The 19,601-nt window shown below is 52.0% G+C and overlaps 1 protein-coding gene across 1 annotated transcript in view; it reads left to right on the plus strand.

The window, feature by feature from the left end:
- Window positions 1-19,601, plus strand: part of EFNB1 (ephrin B1) — a 60,868-nt gene that overhangs the window by 13,606 nt on the left and 27,661 nt on the right. The gene's annotated exons all lie outside the window — the stretch shown is intronic.

Here is a 19,601-nt window from a genome sequence, read left to right on the forward strand (position 1 = left end):
CCTTCTCCTGCACACCAGAGCTCTCACCATGGCACACTCGGGGACTTCCGGCTGACAAAGCCCTCAAGCTAGAGCAGCCCCGAGCACCCAAGCGTCTGAGCATCTCCCTCCTGCAGGCTGATGGTCTGAGAGTGGAGTGAGTGCCCTGAAGAGGGTTTGGCCTCATTCCCACAGCAGAGACACAGGCTGGCAAGGCCCGGAGCAGCCCGCAGGTCTTCTGGGCGGGGGACTCCCTCCTTATGGAGATGGCTGAGACAGATGTCAGGAGAGGAGGACAAGTGGGATCCCAGCAGCTAAAAATGGGTAAGAAGGCACTAGAGGAAAGGAGGAGGAGGAAGGAAGGGGAGGGTTGGTTAGCGATCCAGAGCAGGAAGCCCCAGCGCACCAGCCAAGGAGCAGGCAGGGCTGTGAGGGAAGTGGGAAGCGCATGGAGGAGGCAAGGGAGGAAAGTCACGGGACCTGCAGGGTGAAAGGGAGGGAGGCTGGCTGGAGCAGGCAGGGCTGGGCCTGGCTGGGGTGCTCCCGAAGCCAGCTGGGGCAGAGGCTGTTTATTTGGTTTCTCATTAACCAAAGGAAGTGCCTGGATCAGATGGGGCCTCTGCTGCTTGACTGCCTGCCCAGAGCGGGGGCCCCTGCCTGGGCCAGGGGTCTCTACTCAGGGCTGGTTCAGGCCAGATTGATGTCTCTAACTGAGGGGGAGCCTGATCTGGGTTGGGTAGAGCCCTTCCCACACATCACCAACGAGTGTCCTTGGGTGGTCCCCCGCCCAGCCCAGGACGCGGCTGCCCCCACCCTCTCAGCAGAGGATCGAGTTTCTGGGGGCCCCTTGGGAGTAGCTGTGAGGAGTGTGAAGTAAAATCTCTGGGAGACGGCAAAGCAGAGTATAGGGCAGCCTCTCCAACAGCCCAGAAGGTTTGTGACTGCTGTTGTCACTTGCCCTGGCCTGGGCACCGTGGCTGCTGCTGGTCTGAGCTCCGTGTCTGCTGTGCCGGCCACACGGCACTGCTCGGTAGCCCCTTGTGGCAGTGTCCTTCACCCGGCCAGTGCCTGCCACTTAAAAATAAAAACACTTTTACACATGTTATCTCACTGACTTTCATAAACTTCCCTGTGAGGGTGGACGGTGGGGAATTCTTTGCCCCATATTTGAGGTGAGGAAACAGACCCACCGCAAGGGGCAGTGACTTGCCCAAGAATACACATCAAGTGAACGCAAGTACGAGGCTTTAAGTCCAGGTCTTTTTACGCTACCATGAGCAAACAGAAGTTGCTAGAGGGTGATTCTCCTCCGGCCCACCGCCCTGCTCCTTGCCCTGTCTTGGGTGGGACTGAGCAAGCGTGCTTCCTTGGGGCTCTTGAAGAACGGGAGCCATCCCCCCGCCATTCCCTTAGCCTCTGTGTGGGTCAGGAACGGAACGAGCTTAGCTAGCTGGAGGCAGGGGTTGTGAGCCTCCTGTGGTAGGGCCCCAGACGGGCCCCACCCTCAGCTCTCCTTCCTGTCCCAGCTGGGCCCAAACTCCTGGTGAGTCAGGGATAGAGGATGCTTCCCAGGTGAGGGTGGAGCTGCCTCGCTTCCTCCACAGGCTGAGCCCAGATCACCAACGAAGCCAAGTTGAGCAGGTGCTAACCAGGCCTCAGTTTCCCTGAAGGTATAGGCCTTGTGGAGCTGGAAGGCCAGGGCTCTTGGGACTTAATGCGCTGATCCATTTTAAGCTCCCAGGAGGCCTCCCGGAGGCACCAGGGATGTGGATGGCCTGGCACCCTCTAGGCAGGGGCATGAGGGTGAGCTGAAGAACCCAAGAAAAGACCTGGCTCTACTGGGACCATCCTAAGTTGGTCCCTGCTGAGCCAGCGGCCCTTTGGCCACCTGGCATCAATCACTCTCGGAAATCCGGCCCGCCTGCCTGGCCTCCTGTCCTGCCCGGGCACGTCACAGTCCCACTGACACCCCAGCTGAGTCAGCCCCAGCCTGCCAGGGGACCCTCCTCGCCCATCTGCTGCCGGCCTCCTGTACAGCTGGCCATTGGATCTGGGGGGCTGGGGCCTCAGCTGGTGCTTGTTAGGTTGACTCCCCCTTTGGGAGGCTGCTGAGGGGGAGACCAACCCCCACTCAGGACGGGGGTCATGGAGCCCAAACTGAAAGCAATTTAAGGGCATGGGGAGGACAGTAATTACAGGTTTTGTTTCCAGTGGTTAATTATCCAGCTGGCAAAGAGAAAGGAAAGAGGGAAAGCTGGGGGTGCGGAGAATAAGGAATTCGTGAAGGGATAGGGAAGGGCAGGAGGAGTTTGCCACGGGGGCCTTTTGATACAGGGGAAAGAACCCTGTGCTGAGAGGCTGGAGCCCAGGGCCTGTCCCAGGTCTACCGTGACTTTTTGACCAGCTGCAAGCAGGTCCCTGCCTCTTTGGGCCTCGACTTCCCTGTCTGGGTAACGAGGAGTGGGATTAGATTTCTTCAATTATTCAGAGAATATTTACTGAGCACCTACTATATGCCAGTCAGCAATCTGGGCACTAGGGTACAGTGATGAACAGGATAGTCAAGGTCCCTGCTCCCAGGGACCTCACATTCTAGACTGGCCTTCAAGTGCCTGGTTAGCTCTTAAAGTTCTTGTGTGGTGATGTGAGAGGCAGAATGGAGGATACACAGATTAAAAGCTTGGGTACTAAACCTAGCCTTCCGTTTGTTCATTCATCCATAGTTTTTAAACAAGTGTTGAATGCCTGGCACCAATAAGTGGTAGCTGTTGCTTCTCTCACGAGGTGTGGAGTGGGCAGTTGGACTCTGGGGCTGGGCTTTCCAGGGATCCTTCTTGCTTTGAGAGTGGCCCCCAAGCCCTGGCTGTTCCCATCATCACCGACCAAAGCTGGCCTTTTACAGAGTTCCTAAACATCCTCATCAGAGTTATCTTGAGGCCTCAATCCCAGTCTGCCTCCCCCAGCCCCAGTCCCACCTGGACTGGGGGCTGGGCAAAATAGACCCATGATAAACACCTCCCAAAGCCGAAGTAGAAGAGGTATGCGTCCCCAGCCCTTACCTACCCCTGTGGCCCCATGGGCTGGTCCTTCTCAGCCTCCGCAGGAGCAGTGGGTAAAGACCTGGCTTCTGACCAGGGCCCTAGGGAGGAGCTCCAGGTGGCTCCTTTGCTTCCAGGGTACCAGGAGCAGCCGAGACCGTGGAAGCCACCCTGCACCAGGGCCTTTCCACCAGCTGGATTCTGCGGGGAAGAGCCCTTGTTCTCGGGGGGGAACTGGCTGGTGGCCTCCCTTGCTGCCCTCATGCCTGTTCAGTAGAATCTGAGAGGTCAGAGGCCAGGAAATGGCAGAGCTAGGACTTTCCTGAGAGCTCCTTTCCAGATCAAACCCCTTAGGGGAAACTGAGACCCAGATACCGGAAGGGACTTAAAGGCACACAGGGAGTGCTGACAGAGCCACCTCTCTTTCCTCACAGGCCACAGCTGTGAGCCCTTTTTGCACACAGCTGCTTTGTTCTCCCAGAATCCCCAGGAGTTTGTGTGAGTGAACCTAACAAACATATATATATATATACACACACACACACACACACACACACACACACAGTATTTATATTGACAAACTATGTAAGTTTATACAAAGCAATTACCAAAAGGTCACATTATAAACCTGAGGAAAATATGGTCCTGGGAGGTTTAGGCCTGGTAAGAGCAGACCCGGAAAAGCAAATGCACTAATAGTTTCTCCCCCTCCCTGGGGACCCCTCTCCTGTGGCACCTCACGCAGCTCTGAAGTCACTCCTCGACACGACAGCTTGGAGGTCCCTGTAGGGGCCAGACCCAGGATTGGGCATCTCGAGCTTGGGTCCCTAAATGTCTCGGGATTCACCCTTCCCTGGGAACCCAAGGTGGTGGTCCAGCCTCCCTTGCACACCTCCAGGGCCTCCCTCCTTCCCTCCCCCACCCAAGCAGCGGGCCTTTCTGGACAGCCTGACAGTTAGCTGTCCTTGCCCTGTCTTCAGCCCCCCTGCACACACTAATAGCCATGGCAGTAACATGCTTTCACATGCAAATTGCTATGGAATTCTCAGCCCCTGCCGGTGCCCCAACCCCCAACGCCTCCCCCTGGGCAGATTCAGAGAAGAGAATGGAATCTTTCAAGCTGTTAGGGCGTTTAGAGACCTTCTAGACCAGCCCCCTAGTTGGATGGATGGGAAAACTGAGGCCCAGAGAAGGGAAGAAGGAACTGCCCAGAGTCACACAGAGAGTTTACCGGGACTGGCCCTCACCCAGGTCTTGTGACTTTCAGCCCATTGCCTCTTCACATTACCTCACAGCCTCCCAATCCCCCTTCTCCCACCCCACCCCCACACCCATCCAGGGCTGTTGATTGTGGGCTCTGGGATCCCTCCCTCTAGCACAGACACTCATCCAAGACACCCCTCAGTGGAGCCTGGGAGCGTGGAATCCAGAAAAGAAAAGGCCAGAGGTGTCCATGACTTAGGGGCACTGCCCAGGGAAGGGAGCCTTTCTCCTTTCAAAGAGGCAACAGGCAGGATTTGCTCGCTTCTCTCTCTCTGCACAGCCCCCTCCAGTCCCCCGATCCTGGCCAAACTGCTCTCATCCCCCACAGCAGTCCTGCCAAGCCATGCCAAGCCTTCTCCTGGGCTCTAGCCCCACAGATCTTCCCAGCTTTGTGTAACATCACTCTGCTGGAGTTGCCACCAGCAAAGCCTGGGCCCTGGGAGGCCCTGGGAGGCCCCAGGAACCCAGATCCCATCTGGGGTATGGAAAAACCTTCCTTCTCTTCAGTTCAGCTGAAACAAGATCGGAATTTTCTGAATTGAACTTTACAAGGAAATGAAAATAAACACCAAAGGGGGAAGAGAGACCAGTTTACAGAGCACAGGTGTCTGCTCCCAGCTCAGCTGAGGTCTTGCCACAGATGGGCCTGAGCTAGAAACTTCTGGGTTATCCTTCGGTTCTGCCTCTGCAGCATCTCTTGACTCTGCCCACTTCTGACCACCCCCAGTGCCAACACTCCGGTCCTCCTGCCGGGACTATGGCAATCGCCTCCCAACTTCTCTCCCCGCCTCCACCTGTCCGTCTCTCTTGCAAAACAGCAGCCAAAGTGATTTCTCCCAAACTCCGTCCTGATCTTGTCATCTCAGTTTCCATTTCACATTGTCAGTCATCCCTCGACTCCTCATCATGGCAGTCAGGGCCCTGGTTGATCCGGCCCCTGCCCACCTCTTAAGTTTCTCACCTCAACCCCTCCAACACCACATTCAACTGACACCCCAATCACACAAGCCTATTCACGGGTCCCTGACCAGCACAGGCACCCTTAAGCCTCTGAGTCTTTCGATTTGCACTTCCATCGGCCAGAAATGCCCATCCCCTTGCCCCTGTGCATCCTTCATGGACACTTCTGACCCTCAAATCCAGGCAAAGTTGCTACTCTTCTCAGCTCTCGCAGTGCTTCTGCTTATACTGTGTGCCTGTGTCTGTTTCCCCCAATAGGTTGGGAGTTTCTGGAGAGCAGGAACTGTGCCTCATCCACCTCTGTGTCTTACCTAGAGTGGGGCCCAGAACAGACCTGAGCACAGAGCAGTATCAATGAACCTTTGAAACGTCTGTCCACTTGAATGGGCTTGGCTGGGCTGGAACCTCATCCCAGGGCTCTGTCTCTGCCCTCTACCTGCTCACATTACTGTCCAGCCAGTCGGCAGAGTCAACGCCTTATTATATTACCCTACAATAAAAGCAAACATTTATTGAGTACTTACCACGGGCCAGGCACCGTGCTCAAAACTTAGTCACATACATTGTTCCATGGACACCGCAAGTCTCATGAGCCTCATAAGGGAGGTCCTTATCTGAGGTAGAACCACTATTAGCCCTGTTTTACCGATGAGGAAATGGAGGCTCGGAGAGGGAAAGTACCTTGCCCGTGGGCACACGGCTAGGAAGTTGTAGAGCAAGGATTTGAAATCAAGAAGCCTGAATCCAGAGTCCAAACGCTTAGGTACTTGGCCACTTGAGGGGCGTGAGGTGGTGGTGCCAGCATGGGGAGAGAGTGAGGTGGGGTCCTGTGGCCCGCACCCTTGATGTCAGCCACGTGGCTTCAGGGGCTGTCTAATACGGTAGTGCAGAGCGCAGACTCTGGGATCAGGCTGCCAGGGTTTACATCCCAGATTTACCACTTTCTAGCTATGAATTCTTGAGCAAGTCACTTAAACCCCTCCGTGTTCCTGGTTTCTTCTTCCATAAGATGGGGGCTGAGAGTAGCAGCCATCTCATGAGACTGAAGTGAGAATGAAGTGAATGCACACACACAAAGCCCTGAGAACAGGGCCCTGGGTATTGCTCAGTACATGGCATTGGCTAGCTTCTGAGTCCGGAGGCAGCCTTGCTTCCTGTCACCCAGCCATAGGCAGCCGAGGCCATTCCAGGCTGGTCTCTGAGTGGCCACTTTAATCGGAGGCTCAGTGACCAGAGATTCTCTGGGCCTCAGCCTCAGCGCCAGCCTCAGCCTGGGTCGCTATGGCCCCAGTGAAAGTCCAGCGGTGGTCGGGGGCAGCCTCCTTGATTCCTGGAGCTGAACTGCCTGGGCTCTTTCCATGCTTTCTGTCTGGGGTCCCTGTGGTCAGGTGATCTTCAGAGCCAGGGCGGTTGTGCTGCCCCTTCTCTCCATTCTTTCCCTCATTCCCTGCATCTCAAGCTCAAGGCCCCAGGGCTTGGCTGGCCTGGCCTTGACTCCTGTAAGCCAAAGGGGAGGAACACCCAGTCAGCTGTGCCCCCACAGGAGCTTGGAGTCAAAAGTCGGAAACCCTGCATTTGAGGCCTGACTCTGCCACTCATACTTGAGGCCTGGGTTTCTTCTTCATTTATTGGGAATGGAATGACGTAAGCAAAACTGCTCTGTAAAAAGCAGCAAGTATACCTTGATGCAAAGAGCTACCACTTCCCATCAGAATGTGTGTTCCTTTGGGGCAGTGAACCTGGCACTCAGTAAAGAGCTGATAAACACATGAATAAGTGAGTGTCTCTCCCACCCAGAATCCATGCTCAACCCCAGCCAGGCTCCAGCAGCCAGAGGCCCAGATCCGAAGCAGAGACACTGGAGCTTCCAGGTACTGTTGGAAAGAAAGATGCTACACTAAATGGCTTCTTTCTACACTCATTAGCCTGGTGACGTTTAAGCTGGTACAGCCTTTCTGGAAGGCCACTTAGGTAACAATATATATGTATATATATAAATTATATATCACATATATTATATATGATATATATATGATTTATTATATATAATATACAATATATAGCATATATATAAAATTATATTTATGTGTGTGTGTGTGTGTGTATATATATATATATATATCTCAAGAGTCTAAAATGGTACCCTTTTACTGGGTTCTTCACCTCTCAGTAACTCAGTTTCCTCATCTGTAAAGTGGGGCTGCTGATACTACCAATGGCGTTAGGTCATTGAGAAGATGCCACGAGATAAGACATGGAAACGCTTAGCACAGGGCCCAGCGCGTCATGACCGCTCAGTCAACACTATTGTAGTATTGTAATTACAATTACTATCTCCATGTGCGATAGTTACATGACTGCCTCTGTCATTACCGTGATGTCTTGAAGGGTAAGGACTGTGTTCTCTTTTTTTCTTTCTTTCTGAACCTCCAGGGCCCGGTACAGAGCTTGGCACATAGTAGGTGCTGAGTGAGTTTGGTGAAAAGAAATTTAGTCCAAAGTCCTCAACATGGGGAAGAGGCAGCCGAGGCCCAGGAGAGGGCAAGGCAAGATTTGGACCTAGAACTCGGGTCTTCTGTCTTCAAACTGTGGTCCCTTGGGGACTTGGGGGTACAGTTGAGGATTGGGGCAACTACCCGGATTCCTTGAGCTGAACTGCCTGGGCTGTTTCTATACTTTGGGTCTGGGGTCCCTGTGGTCAGAGGATCTCCAGGGCTCGGGCAGTTGTGCTGCCCCTCCTCCCCATTCTTGCCCTCATTTCCTCCATCTCAAACTCTAGCCTGGCCCAGCCAAACAGGAAGATTCATTAACCGTCTAAATATACAGAGCCCAGGGGCCATGTGCAGCCTGCAACAGAGCTGGGGTCCCAGCAGGGCCAGAGGCTGAGGCAGCGGTGCTGGCTGCTGCGGGCTGACTGGGAGGGGTCCTGGCGAGGGAGAAGCCCCAGGAACAGCTAATGTGATGATTGATGGGGAGGTGAGTGAAGCCACGCCAGCACCAGGCCCCAGATCCCTCAGTCTCTAGTCACCTTCATAGCCACCTATCCCTGCACCCCCCTCTCCCCACCCGCCAGGTCCAATCCTGGTCCCCACAACCAGTTTTGGTACCATCCCCCTTCCTGCACTCCCCAACTCTTCAGTCTGGGTCCCTGAGCCCTCAGAAGTATGGAGCCTAAGAGGTGGGCGACCAGGAGTGGGGGTGGGTTTCCCCAAGCTCCTGCCTGCTTATTATTGTAAGGGCTATTTCTCTAATCAAAACTCCCCAATTACCCAAGGGCCCCTCTGATTAATATTCCACGATAACAGGAACAGGTCACATCTGGCTGCAGGAGCTGGAATTCGACACTCCAGGAGCCCCATGATTGGTCTGCAGGAAGAATAATAAACTTCCTTTCTCCTGCCCCCCTTTCCCTTCCTTCCCACTCAGAGGCTCCCCTTTTCTTCCATCTCCCCTTCCCCAGACCCTGTCTGCCCCTCTCCATCCCCATCCAAGCTCCCTGCTTTGCCCGCTGCCCACCTCCCCAGTCTTGGTCAGCCTCCTGGCCATTACCAGCCCCTGCTTTGCTAGGCTGGCTCTTTGGCCCAGGAACATTTTACGCTGAGATGCGGCAGGCTGAGCAGGGAGGGCGATTTCTGAGGCATTGTGGGTTCTCTGAATGTATCACCTCATCAAATCCTCATTACCATCATCCTACGAGGAGGTGGTATTATCCCTGTTTTTTGATGGGCGTGGTACGTCTGAGAAGCCACAGGACTTGCCCTGCGACACAGGCTATAAGTGACAGCTCTGGGGTTTCAAACTCGGCTTCCTGCTTCCAAGGGTCCTCTTCTCTCCACTCCTCACCTTGATCTGCCGAGGACAGTGTCGGTCCCTGGATGCTTGGATGGAGATGTGACCCACTGATAGGGTACAGTGTGATGGATTTTTAGGCAGAAATGAGCTGAGACCTTTTAGTTGAATCTCACAGTCCAGAGAGGAGAAAAGGCTTACCCACATCCATATGGCAAAGTGGCAGTGAATATGGGACTTGGCCGCAGGTCTTCTGACCCTCAGATGAAAACCCCTTCCATTTGCCATCTTGCGGACAGCTCCGAGTAAGAGCGGTTTCCCACCACAGCTACATGCAAGGGACTGCTGGATGCCACCCCCCTCTGACCTGACCCGCAGACACCCACACATGGCACAGCTGCCTGCGTTTGTTCAGTCCTTACCCGGCATCCTGGGCAGAAAGAGCTCTCTGCCAGGAGCTGGGGTGGGGACGGCAGGGATAGGGGTTGGGGTCAATGCTGGGGGCCAGGAAGGATTTGCCTTCAGCCAGCCCTACCCTAGGGAAAGGTGTGTGGACCTCCGGCAGCTGCTTCCTCCTTTGCCACTGTGATTCTCAGTAGCCAGGAGGAGGGGAAGGCCCTTGGGTGTCAGGGACACAATCCTCCCCCGTTCTCTGTCCCTCCTCCCAGCGGCGGGACGCAGGCTTGATCAGTGCCTGACAGCAGTTTGGCTTTGCTGAGGAGGGGCAGGCCGGTGAAGTGTGTCCCTCTCCCCTCACTCTCCCACCTGGCCCTTTCCTCCCCATCTCCCCTCTCTCCTAGATCCTCTGGCATGCACCTTGGCTTGACGCTGTTCAGAAACACCCTGGAGCCAACTTTCCAATTCATCACTGGGTAAACCGAGGGCCCTGGATTAAGGAGACTAAGGCTTTGATTCAGTCAGTGGCCCCTGGCTCCAACAGCTCTTCCCATCCCCTCCATCTCCTGGCTGGACAGTCCTGGCCAGAGGGCTAACATGTGGGGCTACTCCGTCTTCGCATCCAGCCCCATGGTGGGGTCTGAGACCCACTGTATTTTATAGGGAGTCATGAGGCTTCTGGGACACAACTACCTCAAGACTAATGGATGCCTAGACAGGACTTGTGAGATCTTGAGCCCTCCTTGTACAGCAGGGGCCCATGTCATCCCTCCGTCTCTGCTATCTCCCTGTCGCTGTTCTTAGTGCCCTAGTCCCCCAGCCTCTCACTCAGTCCCCTGCCTCTGCCTCCTCCCTAGTCCCAAATCGCCTTCATCTTCTACACTGAAGCCAGCCTGACCTTCAGTTCCAGATCCAGTTACAGAGCTTCTCTATGCCTCAGCTTCCTCCTCTGTAAGATGGGGATAAAAATCAGACCTGTCTCGTGGGGTTGTGAGGAAGAGCTGAGAGCGTGCACGTAGAGCGCATAGGACCATGCCTGGAGCAGAGGAAGCCCTCTGTCATCATCCAATCTGCTGATAATGAAAAAAGCTAACGCCAAGTGAGGGGCTGCTGTGTGCCAGGCACTGTTCTAAGCGTTCCATGTGTGAGAGTTTATTTAATCTCCAGCGCAGTTTTCCACGGTAAGTATTGCTACTATCATTTCCATTTCACAGATGGATATGCTGAGGCACGCCGATGCTATGCAACTTGCCAAAGCTCCCATTTGCCAGTACCCTGTTGAGCAGGCATTTGAACCCATATAGTCTGACTCCAGAGTTTGACCTCACCCACTTGGCCATTTTGCCTCCCTAGAAACAGTCTGTGACTCCCCAGTACCTACAGGATAAAGTCTAAATTCCTTAAGCCGCCACTCGAGGCTCTCCCACCCCTCCTCCTCCTCACACTACAAATCACCTTGAGAATGGAACACCATGAGAATCCACCTGCTTCCAAGCCCTGGCTTAGGCAGTTTCCCCCACTTGGAATGACCTCTCCCCACAACAACCAAAAAAAAAAAAAAAAAAAACCAAAACCAAAAAAGAATCCCTGCACGTCCATACACACAAATCCCACCTCTCCAGGTGTTTAACTCATCTCCAAAGCCAATGGGTTCAAAGTAAGCACCTGGAGGGGCGGGGTTTGTGTGTGTATGTGCGGGGTGGAGTTGGGGGGGAGAAGGTTTAGAGGGACATTTCAGGTCTGGCCACCCTCATGAGGCTAAATGGGGCCTTAGAGGTGCCCTGAGCCACTGGTCCTTAACCATTTCACCATCTAGGACTGTCCTTTTGAATTATTCCTCCCCACTCCTCTCTTCCCCCTGTGCTCAATCTGAAGGCTTGGAAAGACCTTGTCTACCAAACACTCTGCATTTAAAAAATAGACAACAGAACCAGCAGGGAAGGCTGGTCTCCTGGGAAATCAGATACCACATTTGAGAGGTGTATGGATTTTACCTTCTCTCCTGACCCCGCTTTTTCTGAACCTGAGTTTGAATGACTCGATGCGACTTCTGGGCAAACCAGATGCCAGGGTCGGCACCCTGCAAATGAGAACAGAAAGATCAGTCTTTTTCTCTCTGCTGTTGGTATGGTTTTATTGTCATGGCCTGGGACTGACTGCAACAGACAATTGATCCTACTGTTCAATTATTTTCAGAAAGCAGGCCTAAAGATCAACTACCCGAAAACCCAGATCATCAGCATTGGCAGACAGCCCCTGGCGTCCAATTGGTTTCTCTCCAACAATGTAATACAACAGGTCAAATCATTCAGTTACCTGGGGGTGCAATTTGCAACTAATTCATCTTGGAGGGTTCACCAGGAAGCTATGTTGCCTAAATTAGATGTTCTCAGGGTGTTTTATTGAGAGTTTTTAAATGGCCACAGAGGCAATTGGTAACGTCTGCTTTGAAAACGTTCCAGACAGAGACGGCTGCAGGCCTGGCTCCATGGCGGAGAACTTTGCACATTGGAGGAGATTCAGAACTCTTTTCAGGGGAACGCTGCCCTCACCCATAGGAACCTTCTGGGCCTTTCTGTGAGAATCGCTCTTAGGCCCTCTTGATCCATCTAAGCCCTCCCACCTGCTGGGCTCTCTGAACAAGCATGGGGCTCTGCCCAGCATCAGCGACTCACCACTGTGGCACTCTGGGATCCCTCCAGATAACTCAGCCTTGAAGCCCCTGGTGCCCCAGCCTTATCATGAGCTCATTCCAGAGAACAAATATTTATGGTCGGCTGTCTACAGAGCAGACTGTCCACCTATCTCCTGGAGTCTTTTATTATCCTTAGCTTAAGGCAGCTCATCAGAGGGCTGGGTATTGGGAGAGCAACACTGGGGTCTTTCCGGAGGGAGGAGAGTATAGTGATTATGAATTTGGTTCTGGTAACGCAGAGACCTGGGTTTGCGTCTAGGCCTACCACTTCCCGCCTGTGCGTCCTTGGGCAAGTGATTTCACCTGACACTCAGTTTCCTCATCTGTAAAGTGGGGATAATAACAATGCTTACCTCCTGAGTTGATTTAGGGGGGATTCTACGCCTGGCACATAGTAAATTGTGGCTATTATTGTTTATTTTTATTCTTGGAGAGCTGCCCTGGGTCCTCATAACAGGTAGCTGGAGGGAGCATTGTGAGAAAGTCAGCCTGGTCCTCGTTGGCTTCGGGGATGTTGTTGAGGGCACAGGGTGGTCGCTTGTCCCAGGGTCCTCTTTGTGAAGGGCCAAGGGAAAGATGTGATTTCTTTTCTGACCAGGAAAAGCCACGCTTCCCTGGAACACTTGGTTCATTTTTATGTTACAGATGCTGTGAAGCTTATAGTTGATGATGTTTCCCTCTTTTATGTGGCTACCAGGGGAGCTGAGAGCCAAATGCAGACTCTAGTAACCATAGAACTTTAGAGAAGGCATTCTGTGTGTGTGTTAATCTTACTTCTGGCTTTACTATTTTCCTGCCTCATTTTTCTTTATCTTGATTTCTCTCAAGTACACATTTTATCATTTTCTATTTTATGGCATTTGTTCAGCTGTCCCAAATTCTTTGATGAATAACTTGTGATATAAATTACTGTTGTAAGAGGCATCATCATTTAGTGAATGTTTTCTGTTACCAGTGCTTACCAAGAATTAGCTTACTTAATCTCACAATCACCCTATAAGAAAGGGACCATTATTATCATCTCTCTTTTACAGATGAGAGAACTGAGGTTCAGAAAGGCTAAGTTACTCACCCTAGGTCATACAGCTTGGTAGACCTGGGAAGGAACCTCTACCATCCGAGTCCGGATCTATACCCTCACTCCACTGTGCGCCCCTCTCTGATAGATAGGCAGGTATCTAGGGGATATATATATATATATAACAGATTAGATAAATAGATATAGGCAGGTAAGATAGACATAGGTGGCAGACGGAGAGTGAGATGAAAGATATGATTGGTTTTTCCGTAAGATAACCAAGGTTGCCTCATGGAGGTGATATAATTCTAGCCCAAGGCAAAAAGAACTTGTTGTCTTAGCCTGAGCAATCCTACCATAAGGAAATGTTCATTTTCCCTTAGGGCTTTTGAAAATTGAGATACTCGTGGCTGTTCATTAATGCCTTTGCAGACCCCTCTTCATTCATGTGTGCATCCTTCGTGCAGCTGCGCTGTGGCTGGGCACTGGGGACACAGAGATAACTAAGGCACAATGGGTCCCCAACCATCAGGGGGCTCCTGACTCACTGAGCGAGACATACATGAAGACTAGAAATCACAGGTACAGATCCTGGAGCCCAGGCCTCTCCAGGATGTTTGGGAAGTACAGAGGCAGCCAGGGGTGGGAAGCAGGCGGTCAGTGAGAGTCAGGAAATGATTTAAGTCATCATCTCATTGAGAAATGCTTCCAAGATGAGGAGTTGAGCTAGGGGTAGAGGATGATTAAGAGTTTGCTAGGCTGTAGAGGTGCCAGAGAGCAGACAGAATCACATGGGCAAAGGCACAAAGGCAGGTGAGACCAGGGCACTCTGGAGAAGCTACAAATAATCTAGAAGACAAATAATCTGGAAGGCAGAGGTATGTCAGGTGGCCTAAGAGATGAAGCTGGAGGGGTCAGAAGGCCAAATCATTAAGGGTCAAGGTGTTTTGAGTTCACCTCAGGACTGATGAGGAGTCCTGGAAAGGTTGGAAGCAGGGGAGGGACCTGATCAGCTTTGGTGTTTTGGAAAGTCATCCACATCTTCAGAGCAGTGTCGGGGGGCCAAGGCCAGGAGACCAGCTAAGACTCAGTTTCCACTGCCCCATTCTGAGCCACTACTCAGAATGTGCTGCTCTCTCAGCCAATTTTTTTTTTTTTTTTTTGCGGTACGCAGGCCTCTCACTGCTGTGGCCTTTCCCGTTGCGGAGCACAGGCTCCGGACGCGCAGGCTCAGCGGCCATGGCTCACGGGCCCAGCCGCTCCGCGGCATGTGGGTTCCTCCTGGACCGGGGCACGAACCCGTGTCCCCTGCATCGGCAGGCGGACTCTCAACCACTGCGCCACCAGGGAAGCCCTCAGCCAGTATTTATTGAGCACCTATTAAGTTCCGAACACTGTTGTAAGCACTGGAGATATCTCAATAAACAACATAGACAAAGCTCCCTGCCCTTGGAGCCACACAACAAACACTAGACATAATAAATAAGTAATTTATATATTATGTTAGAAGGTGATTTGAGCTACAGAAGAAGAGAAAATAGAGCACAATTAGGAGGGTCAGGATTGTCAGGGTGGGGCTGGCTTGAGACCTTATTGAGAATGTTGACATTTCACTAGAAACGTGAAGGCAGAAAGCAGAGGTTATATGGGGATTCTTCCCGTGTCTGATTCCCACAGCCTTTCATAGCCCAGGCCAGTGGACTTGGGCTTTAGTAGTCCTGGGTTCAAATCCTGGTACCCTGGGCCGGAAACCACCTCTCGGAGCCTCCATTTTCTCCTGTGCTCCTTGCCTCCTGCGGCCGTGGTGAGATGATGGGTACAACAGTGTTTGTAGTCTGACAGGCAGGGCCCAGAGTTAAAGGGGTTATCACGAATCTTCTCTCTGGCATCCCTTCCCAGGCCTCTGGCAGCCCTAAGGCTCTTTGCGCCTGAGAAGCCAGTGGAAGAGATGGCTGTGGGAGAGCTGCTGACAGTCTCCTGCTCCGGGGAGGGAGAGCAGCTTCTCTCAGCTCCAGAAAGGCTGAAACTGGGCCATGGGCTGGGCCTGTGGCATTGCGGCTGTTGCCTCTGCCATGCACCACTGGGCATGAACCCACCATGTGGCAGAGCTGGAAGAAAGCCCTGACAAATGATCCAGCTTAGCCCCTATGGGACAGATGGGGATGCCGGGGCCAGAGAGGGCAAAGGGATTGACTCACGGGCACGCAGGGAGGGACTTAGAAACACCTGGGGTCTAGGTCTCCTGGCTTCCAAGTGGGTTGTGGTGGAGCCAGGAGGCTGCTTTGACCCGAGTGAGTTTGTTCATGGTTATGGACTGCCCTGGGGTTTTTGTTTTGCTACTGAGGGCTTCCTTTGGGGGCTTGGAGCCCACTGCTAAAAATAGCTAACATTTAACATTCTTCCAAGAGATTTCCATTTGTTATCTCATTGAGTCTCTCAACAACCCCTATGAAGCATTCTTATTACCCCTCTCTTTAACGATGAGACTGAAGCACAGCCAGGTTAAATGATTTGTCCAAGGTCACACATTAGGAAGCGGGGGAGCTGGCTGATTTTGGCAGTTCTGTCCAGTCTTTGTTATTTAGCCATTAGGTTATACAGGTGTGAGATGAGTGTGTGTACATTGTGGTTATACGTTTGAATATGTTTGAATGTGTGTCGGGAGGGGCTCCTGGCTAACTCTTGATTGTCCATTCGTGCCCTGCACAGGGGCTGCCTGGGGGACAGGGCAAGCTAGCTAAGTGATTTCTCCCTGGCAGGCCCCTGTGAGAGCTGGAGGGGGGTGCCTGTGGTTCACAGGAACTGTGACCTAGAGCAACACACACACAGCAAGGACATGCACAGATAGCATTTGCACGTGACACCCTCTGCACATGGATCTCCAACTGTGGTCTCAGGACCAGCAGCCTCAGCATCACCTGGGAACTTGTCAGAAATGCAAATTCCTGGGCCCCACCCCAGCTCTACTGAATCACTCAGGGTGGGGCCCAGCAATCTGTGTTTTAACAAGCCCTCCAGGTGATTCTGATGCACATTCAAGTGTGAGCATTAGGACAGACGGGAGGGGCCCAAAGCATGCTGGGATGCCTGCTTCCGTGTACATGTATGCATGTGCTCAGGGCACAGCAATTTACAGTCTGCAGAGGACTTTCTCACCCATAACCTCCTCTGATCCTCTCAACGACGGAGATCCCGCCCACCTCCCAGATGAGTAAACTGACATCCAGGGAGGTTCGTTCACACAGCAGCCAGTCCCTGACAGATGCCAAGCCTGGCGGTCTTATCCCCATGCCCAACGCCTACCTTAGATCTTCCCACCCCTACCCCCTGTGATGGTCTAGGGCTCCCCCTGCCCACAGCAGCCTCTCAGAGGAAAGAGGGAACAGAGAGATGGCCGTTCTTGGCCTCCTGCCCATCTCGCCCCACCCCCTCTCCCTCCAGTCTGCAGCACCTGTAGAACAAGTTCCTTCTTTCCCAGGTGAGTTCACCTGGCAAGGAAGGAGAGAGGTGTCCACGGAAGGAGAAGACGCTCCAGGGACCCAACGGCTGTTTTCTAGGAGATACCTAGAGGTGGATCTGGGTCAGCAGAAGTCCCTGCCTTCCCCCAACTCCTGCACTGTGTCGGGAGACATATATAAAAGTGACAATGCCTCACAAGTCTCCAAAGCAGACTTTTCCATCCATAGTGATAACAGACATTTATTGAACATTTACTATATGCCAGGCACTTTACATGTAAGATATCAAGATGTCATTGAGGAAGGTGTGGCCCCATCCTGTAGATGGGGAAAATCAGGCCCAGGAAGTTTAAGTAAATTGCTTCTAGGTGGCAGAGCCAGGCAGACTGATTCCTGAGCACACTTTCTTAACACTCCCCTATCTCGTGTGGTCCTTGTAATAGCCCTGGAAATGAGCCTGGTTGGGTCATTTCTCCCCATTTCACAGAAAAGGAAGCTGTGGCTCAGAGAGGGGGAGTGGTTGGCTCACAGGGTATGAAGCCCGGAAGTGTACTGTCTGCTTCCTCATTGCAGGCCTGAGACCAGGAGACCTTCGAGGATTTGCTAGCATGTCGGAGACAAACTTGTCAAACAACTTTGCGGTGACAATGGCAAATTAGTTGAAATTATAAATGGGTTGAAAAGAAATATTTCCAGTCACTGGTTTTCCATGTAATAGTAATTTCCGGGCACTGTGGGGAAGTTTTCTGTAGTCTTTGAGCATGTTTGCCTGTTTTCTGGAATCTTCCATTTTTATCTTGGGGGAGAATAATTTGGGAATTCACTTTCAACTCATCTTCCTGCTCTGCTGGTTCAGAAGTATTTCCCTGAACATTGAAATCTTACCTCTGATTCTAAGTAAATTGCCCCCAAAAGCAAACAAGTTGAAACTGAAGTTTCCATCTGCTGCTTCCGGCTTCCCTAAGTTTGTGCAACTGAGGATGAATATATAACCTTTAAATGCAATATAATCTGATTTCCAAGTGATCTGCCTTTAAGTTTTTCAAATAAGTGTTTTTGCCAGTAATGCCGACTTTCTCTGCAGCCCATATTCTCACCAATTTCAATGTCCACCCCTTTTCAGTGTAAGCAGCTTTCGCTTACTATCTTCTCGACTGTTCTGTGGTAATCGTTTGCTCCCATTGGGAATGCTGCTCGCTGTCAGAATTGAAGTGCTATGTGGTTTCTGGGACAGGGACAGGCTTAGGCTGAGCTTTGTTTGTGTAATGGTGCTTGAAAATATTGGCAAGGAAAATGCCAGTGGACCTAATGTCCACACACACGGCACACCAGGTGGGCTGTGAGGTGAAGGAGGCGTCTGAAGCCCTTGGAAGGAATCAGGGCATGTGGTTCATTGCAGCCCACATACTGCCACCTCAGTGTTGGTCTATGTTGTCCTAGCCGCTTGGTGCTTCCAACACGGGCCCTCCCTCAAAAACTGGTTCGGACCCCTCTCCTGGGCGGTGGCAGTAGAGATTCCAGGCTCAGAGTAGTTGCTCCAGTGGCCCTGCACACACTGATCCTTGCAACAAAATGAGATAACGTCCCCAATGCAGCTGGCCAGGAAGAATAGGAGTTTAAATGAGCCAAAGATAACACCCCACGACTAAAAACCAAACTCCTCCCCTCAGCATGGACAATACACCAAAAGTGCTTTACATTGTCAATCTTCTTCTTTCAGAGGTTTGCCAAAATTTTCCAAAGTTTCCAAATTTCCTACAATGACCATGCATTACTTTTGAAATCCCACAATAAAAAGTATGAAAGTACATACTCTAAACGCAGAACCAAACTTACATATCTGACACTGTGATAGGCACTTTGTGGTTGGGATTGTGGGTCCCTGTCCTGGGCTGTCTGGTCCTACTGGGGGCTTACTCTCCCAGCTAGTAACTGGGCTTCTCCCATCCCTCCCCTTTCCACACTGGCTATATCTGCCAAGAGAGCCAGGGAAGGAGGTAGGGGTCTTCGGCCTCCATCACCGGAAGGGTAAAGTGATTAGTCTAAGGGGACACATAGTAAATTAAGGCTCGGTTGGGATAAGACAGCAAAATCGAAGATGGTGGGAGTAATTATTCAGCACAGGTTTTCTGACTGCCAGCTATGTACCAGCTGTGGGGAGTGCTCAAGAAGGCAGAATTCTACCCTTTGAGAGGCAGTATGATGTGTGGCTCAACCGTTTAGCGGCCATGAAACTTTGAATGTCAGCCCTTAAGCTCCTAGAGACTCAGCTTCATCATCTGTGAGATGTGGACATTGATAATCATACCATTACCATAAGTACGTGTCTAGGGCTTACTGAGTGTCAGATAGGTGTGTGTACTTGACATATGTGATCTCATTGCATCTCCGTAGCAGCCCTGCAAGGCAGGTACTCCTTCCCCCGTTTGACGTGGGAAAACTGAGGCCCAGAGAGATTAAGTGATTGGCCAAGCATCACACAGCAAGCAAACAATGTCAAAATTTGAAGCCAGGCAGGCTGACTCTGGAGTCTTTGCTCTCTGTCACTCTGTTTTACTGTCTCCCATAACTGAGCTGGTGTCATGAGCCAATGGGGCATCTGTACATCAAATGTGCCCCCAGGCCCCAGGGCAGAACAAAGGGGTGGTTATAGCACCCCACTTCATTGCCCTGTCATACAGTAGGTGTTCAACATGAGCTGCTCCGCTTCCCTTGAAGATCTCCCAGCCCAAGGTGGGGAGGAGAGGGAAAAGGACAGAGTTGTGTCCCACCCAGGAAAGTATTTCCACCCCAGAAACTAATCTCTTCTGCTTCCTGCTTCCCTGACCCTCAGGCAAGCCTAGAGCCCCCTTTCTCCCTCCTCCCACCCCGACTCCAGGTCAGACCTCTTCTGCCCCCTCCCCATGGTCTGTCTGGGCCAGTCTGTCTCCCCGACCCCAGCAAAGCATTAAAAATTGAAAGCTCCTTTGAAGAGAAAACAGTTTAATAAAAGCTCCATCCATTTT

Source organism: Phocoena sinus, chromosome X, assembly GCF_008692025.1.
Source record: "Phocoena sinus isolate mPhoSin1 chromosome X, mPhoSin1.pri, whole genome shotgun sequence".
In the NCBI taxonomy this organism is placed as follows: Eukaryota; Metazoa; Chordata; class Mammalia; order Artiodactyla; family Phocoenidae; genus Phocoena; species Phocoena sinus.